Source organism: Pseudophryne corroboree, chromosome 12 (assembly GCF_028390025.1).
Source record: "Pseudophryne corroboree isolate aPseCor3 chromosome 12, aPseCor3.hap2, whole genome shotgun sequence".
NCBI classification, from domain to species: domain Eukaryota; kingdom Metazoa; phylum Chordata; class Amphibia; order Anura; family Myobatrachidae; genus Pseudophryne; species Pseudophryne corroboree.
The window spans coordinates 121,645,440-121,655,906 of record NC_086455.1 but is presented as its reverse complement, the minus strand read 5'-3'; positions in this window follow the sequence as shown (position 1 = coordinate 121,655,906).

The window sequence follows — 10,467 nt, the reverse complement described above, 5'->3', positions numbered from 1 at the left end:
TGCTCTTGTGGGTGGTCTCCTCTGGATTCCCCCCGCATACATAATATACAGTAAATACAGTTTATATCTATATTCTATTTCTGCACATAACTATCAGCAGGAACATGCGATCTTCCGCAGACCAACACCGGAATGTTTCCCTTAAAATACCCTACAGCTGGATAACAAACATCACCTTATAACCTTAGTCTGTCCCCTCTTATCCTGCAAAGGTGAATCCCTTTGTTCTGCAACCATTTAAACAGCTATAACTTTCTGATGTGTTGTAAGGAGACTATGTGTACATTGTGCACTATTTGGATTAAATATGTAATGTGTTTTGATAGCTCTCCATGCGTTCACAAACTCCGCCGTAAATACTCATACCACGCGCAGGACCGCGGGAGCGACCATACGCAAATTGCGAGTATGTGCACTCACGGGAGAACAAGTACACGCGCAGAGGCCATCTGTGTGTGGTTTGTACGTGATGTGTGTACTGCAATATTTTCCGACTTTGACAGTAGGGAGAGGCGGACAGCTATATATGTATAATATGTGTGTGTAGAGTGTTGTACTTTAACCTAGTGTGTGTGAGCAGTGCAGTGTAACCCTGAGTGTGTGTGTTGGAGCAGTGCAGTGTAAGTGTGTGTGTGTGTGTGTGTGTGTGTGTGTGTGTGTGTGTGTGTGTGTGTGTGTTGAAGCAGTGCAGTGTAACCCTTTGTGTATGTGTGTTGGAGCAGTGCAGTGTCACCCTGTGTGTATGAGTGTTGGAGTAGTGCAGTGTAACTGTGTGTGTGTGTGCATGTGCTGGCGCAGTTCAGTGTGTGTCTGCTGGAGCAGTGCAGTGTAACCCTGTGTGTGTACTGGAGCAGTGCAGTGTAACCCTGTATGTGTATGTTGGAGCAGTGCAGTGCAACCCTGTGTGTATGTGTGTTGGAGCAGTGCAGTGTAACCCTGTGTGTATGTGTGCTGGAGCAGTGCAGTGTAACCCTGTGTGTATGTGTGTTGGAGCGGTGCAGTGTAACCCTGTGTGTATGTGTGCTGGAGCAGTGCAGTGTAAACCTGTATGTGTGTTGGAGCAGTGCAGTGTAACCCTGTGTGTATGTGTGCTGGAGCAGTGCAGTGTAACCCTGTGTGTATGTGTGTTGGAGCAGTGCAGTGTAACCCTGTTTCTCTGACGTCCTAGTGGATGCTGGGGACTCCGTAAGGACCATGGGGAATAGACGGCACCGCAGGAGACTGGGCACATCTAAAGAAAGATTTAGGACTATCTGGTGTGCACTGGCTCCTCCCCCTATGACCCTCCTCCAGTTAGATTTCTGTGCCCGGCCGAGCTGGATGCACAATAGGGGCTCTCCTGAGCTCCTAGAAAGAAAGTATAGTTTAGGTTTTTTATTTTACAGTGAGACCTGCTGGCAACAGGCTCACTGCAACGAGGGACTAAGGGGAGAAGATGCGAACCTACCTAAGTGGTGGTAGCTTGGGCTTCTTAGGCTACTAGACACCATTAGCTCCAGAGGGATCGCACACAGGACCCGACCTCGTCGTCCGTTCCCGGAGCCGCGCCGCCGTCCCCCTTACAGAGCCAGAAGCAAGAAGGTCCGGAAAATCGGCGGCTGAAGACTTCTGTCTTCTCCAAGGTAGCGCACAGCACTGCAGCTGTGCGCCATTGCTCCTCATGCACACCACACACTGCGGTCACTGATGGGTGCAGGGCGCTGGGGGGGGGGGGGCGCCCTGAGCAGCAATAAATAACACCTTGGCTGGCAAACTGACACCATATATAGCCCCAGGGGCTATATAGGTGTAAATTAACCCCTGCCAGAATTATTAAAATAGCGGGAGAAAGCCCGCCAAGAAAGGGGCGGAGCCATCTCCCTCAGCACACTGGCGCCATTTTCCCTCACAGCTCCGCTGGAAGGATCGTTCCCTGGCTCTCCCCTGCAGTCCTGCACTACAGAAAGGGTTAAAAAAGAGAGGGGGGGCACAAAATTAGGCGCAGTATAGTAATATAATGCAGCTATAAGGGAAAACACTCTTTATAGGTGATATCCCTGTGGTATATAGCGCTCTGGTGTGTGCTGGCATACTCTCCCTCTGTCTCCCCAAAGGGCTTTGTGGGGTCCTGTCCTCTGTCAGAGCATTCCCTGTGTGTGTGCTGTGTGTCGGTACTGCTGTGTCGACATGTATGATGAGGAAAATGACGTGGAGGCGGAGCAAATGCCTGTGAATGTGATGTCACCCCCTGCGGGGTCGACACCTGTGTGGATGGACTTATGGAAGGAATTACGTGACAGTGTCAACTCCTTACATAAAAGGTTTGACGACATAGGACAGCCGGCTACTCAGCTTGTGCCTGTTCCAGCGTCTCAAATGTCATCAGGGGCTTTAAAACGCCCGCTACCTCAGATGACAGATACAGATGTCGACACGGATACCGACTCCAGTGTCGACGACGATGAGACTAGTGTACCCTCCAATAGGTCCACCCGTTACATGATTGAGGCAATGAAAAATGTATTACACATTTCTGATAATACCCCAAGTACCACAAAAAAGGGTATTATGTTTGGTGAGAAAAAACTACCAGTTGTTTTTCCTGTATCTGAGGAATTAAATGAGGTGTGTGAGGAAGCGTGGACTTCCCCCGATAAGAAATTGATAATTTCTAAACGGTTATTGGCAGCGTACCCTTTCCCGCCAGAGGATAGGTCACGTTGGGAAACACCCCCTAGGGTAGATAAAGCGCTGACACGCTTATCAAAAAAGGTGGCACTACCGTCTCCGGATACGGCCGCCCTAAAGGTACCTGCTGATAGAAAGCAGGAAACTACCCTTAAAGCTACACACACGGGCATTACATTGAGACCAGCTATTGCATCGGCATGGATGTGCAGTGCTGCAGCTGCGTGGTCAGATTCCCTGTCGGATAAATACTATGGATAGGGACAATATTTTGCTGACGATAGAGCATATAAAAGACGCTGTCTTATACATGCGTGATGCACAGAGGGATATTTGCCGGCTGGCATCAAAAATAAGCGCTATGTCTATTGCCGCCAGGCGGGGGTTATGGACTCGGCAATGGTCAGGCGATGCCGACCCGAAACGGCACATGGAAGTTTTGCCCTATAAGGGGGTGGAACTGTTTGGGGATGGTCTTTCAAACCTTGTTTCCACAGCTACTGCTGGGAAATCGACTTTTTTGCCACAGGCTACCCCACAGCAAAAGAAAGCACCGTATTATCAGGTACAGTCCTTTCGGCCCCAGAAAAGCAAGAGGGCTAGAGGCTCATCCTTTCTGCCGAGAGGCAAAGGTAGAGGGAAAAAGCTGCAGCACACAGCTAGTTCCCAAGAGCAGAAGTCCTCCCCTGCGTCCGGTAAGTCCACAGCATGACGCTGGGGCTGCTCAGGCGGACCCGGGTATGGTGGGAGCCCGTCTCAGAAATTTAATCGCACAGTGGGCTCTCTCACAGGTGGATCCCTGGGTCCTTCAAGTAGTATCTCAGGGGTACAGGCTGGAATTCGAGACGTCTCCCCCCCCCCCCCCCCCCCCCCGCCGTTTCCTAAAATCTGCCTTACCGGCAACTCCCTCTGCCAGGGAGGCAGTGTTGGTGGCTATTCAAAAACTGTATTCACAGCAAGTGATTGTCAAGGTACCCCTCCTTCAACAAGGAAAGGGTTACTATTCCACAATGTTTGTGGTACCGAAACCGGACGGTTCGGTGAGACCCATCTTGAATTTAAAATCCTTGAACACATATCAAAAGATTCAAGTTCAAGATGGAATCGCTCAGGGCGGTTATTGCGAGCCTGGACGAGGGGGATTACATGGTCTCCCTGGACATCAAGGATGCGTACCTGCATGTCCCCATTTACCCTCCTCACCAGGAGTACCTCAGATTTGTGGTACAGGACTGTCACTATCAGTTCCAGACGCTGCCGTTGGGTTATCCACGGCACCGAGGGTCTTTACCAAGGTAATGGCCGAAATGATGATACTCCTTCGCAAGAAGGGAGTTTTAATTATCCCGTACTTGGACGATCTCCTGATAAAGGCGAGGTCCAAGGAACAGTTGGTAGTGGGGGTAGCACTTTCTCGGGAAGTGCTGCAACAGCACGGCTGGATTCTCAATATTCCAAAGTCACAGCTGGTACCGACGACACGTCTTCTGTTCCTGGGAATGATTCTGGACACAGACCAGGAAAAAGTGTTTCTTCCAGTGGAAAAAGCCGAGGAGTTGTCATCTCTAGTCAGAAACCTCCTAAAACCGGGACAGGTGTCGGTACATCAATGCACACGAGTCCTGGGAAAAATGGTAGCTTCGTACGAAGCAATTCCATTCGGAAGGTTCCACGCAAGGTCTTTCCAGTGGGACCTGTTGGACAAATGGTCCGGGTCCCATCTCCAGATGCAGCAGCGGATAACCCGGTCGGCAAGGACCAGGGTGTCGCTGCTGTGGTGGCTGCAGAGGGCTCATCTACTAGAGGGCCGCAGATTCGGAATACAGGACTGGGTCCTGGTGACCACGGATGCCAGCCTTCGGGGCTGGGGTGCAGTCACACAGGGAAGAAATTTCCAAGGACTGTGGTCAAATCAGGAGATTTCACTTCACATAAATATTCTGGAGCTAAGAGCCATTTACAATGCTCTAAGCCAAGCAAGGCCCCTGCTTCAAAACCAGCCGGTACTGATCCAATAACATCACGGCGGTCGCCTATGTAAACAAACAGGGCGGCACAAGAAGCAGGAGGGCAATGGCAGAAGCCACAAGGATTCTCCGTTGGGCGGAAAATCACGTGTTCGCACTGGCAGCAGTGTTCATTCCGGGAGCGGACAACTGGGAAGCAGACTTCCTCAGCAGGCACGACCTCCACCCGGGAGAATGGGGACTTCATCCAGAAGTCTTCCAAATGCTGGTAAACCGTTGGGAAAGACCACAGGTGGACATGATGGCGTCCCGCCTCAACAAAAAGCTACAAAGATATTGCGCCAGGTCAAGGGACCCTCAGGCGATCGCTGTGGACGCTCTAGTAACACCGTGGGGGTACCAGTCGGTTTATGTGTTCTCTCCTCTTCCTCTCATACCCAAGGTACTGAGGATAATAAGAAAAAGGCATTCTGGAGGAAGTCATTCCTAACCTGATCAAAGCCAGGAAGGATGTCACTGCAAAAACATTATCACCGCTTTTGGCGGTAATATGTTGCTTGGTGTGAGGCCAGGAAGGCCCCTACGGAGGAATTTCAACTGGGTCGATTCCTGCATTTCCTGCAAGCAGGGGTGACATTGGGCCTCAAATTGGGGTCCATTAGGGTCCAGATTTCGGCTCTGTCGATTTTCTTCCAGAAAGAACTGGCTTCACTGCCTGAAGTTCAGACGTTGTAAAGGGAGTGCTGCATATTCAGCCCCCCTTTTGTGCCCCCAGTGGCACCTTGGGATCTCAATGTGGTTTTGGAGTTCCTGAAATCACATTGGTTTGAGCCACTTAAAACCGTGGATTTGAAATATCTCACATGGAAGTGGTCATGTGGTTGGCTCTGGCTTCGGCCAGGCGTGTGTCAGAATTGGCGGCTTTGTCATGTAAAAGCCCTTATCTGATGTTCCATATGGATAGGGTAGAGTTGAGGACTCATCCTCAGTTTCTCCCGAAGGTGGTATCAGCTTTTCACTTGAACCAACCTATTGTGGTGCCTGCGGCTACTAGGGACTTGGAGGATTCCAAGTTACTGGACGTAGTCAGGGCCCTGAAAATGTATGTTTCCAGGACGGCTGGAGTCAGGAAAACTGACTCGCTGTTTATCCTGTATGCACCCAACAAGCTGGGTGCTCCTGCTTCTAAGCAGACTATTGTGCGCTGGATTGTAGCACTATTCAGCTTGCGCATTCTGCGGTGGGACTACCGCAGCCTAAATCTGTAAAAGCCCATTCCACAAGGAAGGTGGGCTCATCTTGGGCGGCTGCCCGAGGGGTCTCGGCTTTACAACTTTGCCGAGCTGCTACTTGGTCAGGGGCAAACACGTTTGCTAAATTCTACAAATTTGATACCCTGGCTGAGGAGGACCTTGAGTTCTCTCATTCGGTGCTGCAGAGTCATCCGCACTCTCCCGCCCATTTGGGAGTTTTGGTATAATCCCCATGGTCCTTACGGAGTCCCCAGCATCCACTAGGACGTCAGAGAAAATAAGAATTTACTCACCGGTAATTCTATTTCTCGTAGTCCGTAGTGGATGCTGGGCGCCCATCCCAAGTGCGGATTGTCTGCAATACTTGTAAATAGTTATTGTTACACAAATCGGGTTGTTATGGCGAGCCATCTGTTCAGAGGCTCCGTTGTTATCATACTGTTAACCGGGGTTCATATCACGAGTTGTACGGTGTGATTGGTGTGGCTGGTATGAGTCTTACCCGGGATTCAAAATCCTTCCTTATTGTGTCAGCTCTTCCGGGCACAGTATCCTAACTGAGGCTTGGAGGAGGGTCATAGGGGGAGGAGCCAGTGCACACCAGATAGTCCTAAATCTTTCTTTAGATGTGCCCAGTCTCCTGCGGAGCCGTCTATTCCCCATGGTCCTTACGGAGTCCCCAGCATCCACTACGGACTACGAGAAATAGAATTACCGGTGAGTAAATTCTTATTTTGTGTTAGAGCAGTGCAGTGCAACCCTGTGTGTATGTGTGTTGGAGCAGTGCAGTGTAACCCTGTGTGTATGTGTGTTGGAACGGTGCAGTGTAACCCTGTGTGTATGTGTGTTGGAGCGGTGCAGTGTAACCCTGTGTGTATGTGTGTTGGAGCGGTGCAGTGTAACCCTGTGTGTATGTGTGTTGGAGCGGTGCAGTGTAACCCTGTGTCTATGTGTGCTGGAGCAGTGCAGTGTAACCCTGTATGTGTGTTGGAGCGGTGCAGTGTAACCCTGTGTGTATGTGTGTTGGAGCGGTGCAGTGTAACCCTGTGTGTATGTGTGTTGGAGCGGTGCAGTGTAACCCTGTGTCTATGTGTGCTGGAGCAGTGCAGTGTAACCCTGTGTGTATGTGTGTTGGAGCGGTGCAGTGTAACCCTGTGTGTATGTGTGTTGGAGCAGTGCAGTGTATCCCTGTGTATATGTGTGCTGGAGCAGTGCAGTGTAACCCTGTGTGTATGTGTGTTGGAGCAGTTCAGTGTAACCCTGTTTGTGTGTTAGAGCAGTGCAGTGTAACCCTGTGTGTATGTGTGTTGGAGCGGTTCAGTGTAACCCTATGTGTGTGCTGGTGAAGTGCAGTGCAACCCAGTGTGTGTGTGTACTGAAGCAGTGCAGCGTAAACCGGTGGTGTGTGTGTGTGTGTGTGTGTGTGTGTGTGTGTGTGTGTGTGTGTGTGTGTGTTGGAGTACCCGGGGTGGGTATTAAATTTGTATGTACAGTATAGGAGGGATGTATTTAATCACAGTGTATTGGGGTATGTGTATATACAGGGGCATGTATATATGTTTATTTGGGTGGTATGTGTATATTCAGGGGCTGTGTATATATGTACCGCACTGTGTATTGATGTACGGGACGATGTATTTCTGTATATTGGGAGGGGGGACGACGACAAATGACTGCCTTGCCCCGGGTGACAGAAACCCTAGTTTCGGCCCTGCAGAAGAACTGTTTTTATTTTGTTTTTGTCTTTTGTTTTTTTGGCTTATCTGCTATTGTCATTGTCAGAGACGGTTTTGTTTGTGTCCCCGGAGGGGGCGCTAGTGGGTCAGTGGAGGTAGGTGGAATGAAGTGAGGAGGCTGTACTGGGTTTCTGCGCATGTGCACAATGTAGATTTATTAATAACAGAAAAGTCCAGATAATAATGCAGCAGAAAGTAAACAAACGAATGCAATGGAAATGACAATGGTAACGGCAATGGTAATGGCAATGGAATAGTATGGTTTGAAACTGAAAGTCTATGGCAGAGTTTGTAGCATGGAAATGAAACCGGAATGGTTAAAACGTGGAGCCAGCAGAGATAGGAATAGTAGTAGCAAACCTGGTAGCAATGCAGGAGACGTGGTGTTAATGTCCACTGTGCTGGTGGAAAGCACAATCAGCTTGCAGGCTGAATCACAGGTGAGTTGTTAGAATGCACCTGGATAGGGAGTCTCTACTGCTGATGGCTGGAGCACACTGCAGGTGTGGAAGGTGTGAAGCCAGAAAGGTATTGCTGTGGTGCTGGTGCTTGTAGTTCCACGGAGTAGCAGATACAGGAGAATATCCAGGAACACGGAGACACAGGGGAGTATCCAGGAACACGGAGGATCAGGTGAATATCCAGGAACACGGAGGAACAGGATAACAGGTCCAAACACACGAGTCGCAGGAGTGACACAAAGTTCAGGACAACCTCTGACTCACCCAGCAGCTCCTGATATACCCCCTGACCGGCAGGCATTGGCTGGAGTGAGACAAGGGGGTGCGGCCAAGCTCCGGATTGGCCGCCGCACTTACACTGGGGAATACTGTCATGGCGGCGCCCATGCCGCGGCCCGGCAGGGACGCGGCGCACTCACACGCCCGTTGACTCCAGAGGCGCCTCCAGGCCCGCGGCGACATCCATGAGCAGGGCGACAGGTGACAGCAACATGCAGTGACCCCAGACGGAGTCCGCTCCGGCGGACCGACATAACAGTGGTGAGTCGATTCCTGACAGTACCCCCTCCTTTATGGGTGGGCACCGAACACCCACGTGGCTTGGAAGGATGAGACCTGTGGAAAACACGGACCAACCTGGGAGCGTGGACATCAGCAGAGTTCACCCAACTCCTCTCCTCAGGACCATAACCGGCCCAGTCGATGAGATATTGCAGACGACCATACCGGTGACGGGAGTCCAGGATCTTCTCTATCTCGAACTCTATGCCCCGCTGAGTTGGAATGCTGGGGCCAACTGGAAGAGCTCTTTGGAAGCGATTCAGGACTAATGGTCTGAGGAGAGAGACATGGAAAGCATTAGGAATACGCAAAGAAGAGGGTAACTTGAGCTTGTATGCCACAGGATTTAGAACTCTTTCGATGGAGAAAGGACCGATGAAGCGTGGTGCAAACTTCATCGAAGGCACTTTAAGACGAAGATTCCGGGTTGACAGCCAGACTTTATCCCCAGGTTTCAAGCTGGGAACTGCACGTCTCTTGCGGTCGGCAAAGAATTTGTACCGAGCAGAAGCCTTTTTGAGTGAAGTATGAATCTTCCTCCAGATGGTTGAGAACTGACTGAGGACAGTAGTGGCAGCAGGAACATCGATGCTAGGAAGGTCTTGAAAATCAGGAACTCGTGGATGTTGCCCATAAACAGCGAAGAACGGAGTGGTTTCAGTAGCTGTGTGGTAGCGGAAATTGTGAGCGAATTCGGCCCACGGGAGCAAATCCACCCAGTCATCTTGGGAAGATGATACGTACAGTCTCAGGAAAGTTTCCAACTCCTGGTTTACCCTCTCTGTCTGCCCATTCGTCTGAGGATGATATGCTGACGAGAACTTGAGATGGACCTGCATGGCAGAACAGAGAGCTCTCCAAAACCTTGCCACAAACTGGACTCCACGGTCAGATATTATTTCAGTGGGTAGTCCATGTAAACGGAAAATCTCCCGCAGGAAGATTTGAGCCAGTTTTGGAGCTGAAGGAAGTCCTTGGAGTGGAACAAAATGAGCCATTTTGGTGAATCTGTCGACCACTACCCAGATGGTGTTGTATCCTTGGGAGGAGGGAAGGTCAGAGACGAAATCCATCGACAGATGTGACCAAGGACGGCTGGGGATGGATAATGGCTGTAGTTGACCTGCTGGAGACTGACGAGGAGTCTTGTGCTGCACACATTTAGGACAAGACGCTACAAAGTCCTTGATGTCAACTTTCATTTTTGGCCACCAATATGTCCCGGAGAGAAATTTAAAAGTCTTTAGGACACCAGGATGCCCAGTAAACTTAGACTGATGGGCCCAAGACAGCAACTTAGAACGGAGTTCAGGAGCAACAAAAATCTTACCAGGAGGCGGAGCTGGAGAAACTTGTGATGAGGCAAATGCCACAGGATCCAGGATGGAGCGTGGTGCTGAATCGGACATCTCGTCCTCGGATTCCATGGATCGAGACAGGGCATCTGCTTTGGTATTCTGAGAACCTGGGCGGAAATGGAGCTTAAAATTAAAACGGGAGAAGAACATAGCCCATCGGGACTGGCGAGGATTAAGGCACTGAGCTGCCTTCAGATAGAGCAGGTTTTTATGATCCGTATAGATGTTAAATGGAAACTTCGCCCCTTCCAGGAGATACCTCCATTCCTCAAGGGCCAGTTTAATCGCCAGAAGCTCTTGATCTCCGATGGAATAATTAACTTCAGCAGGAAGAAATTTGCGGGAAAAGAATCCACAGGGATGGATCTTCCCGTCAGCTCCTATCTGAGAGAGAACAGCTCCCACTCCTACTGTGGAGGCATCCACCTCCAACTCGAATGGCTTCTTAACATCAGGTTGTAGCA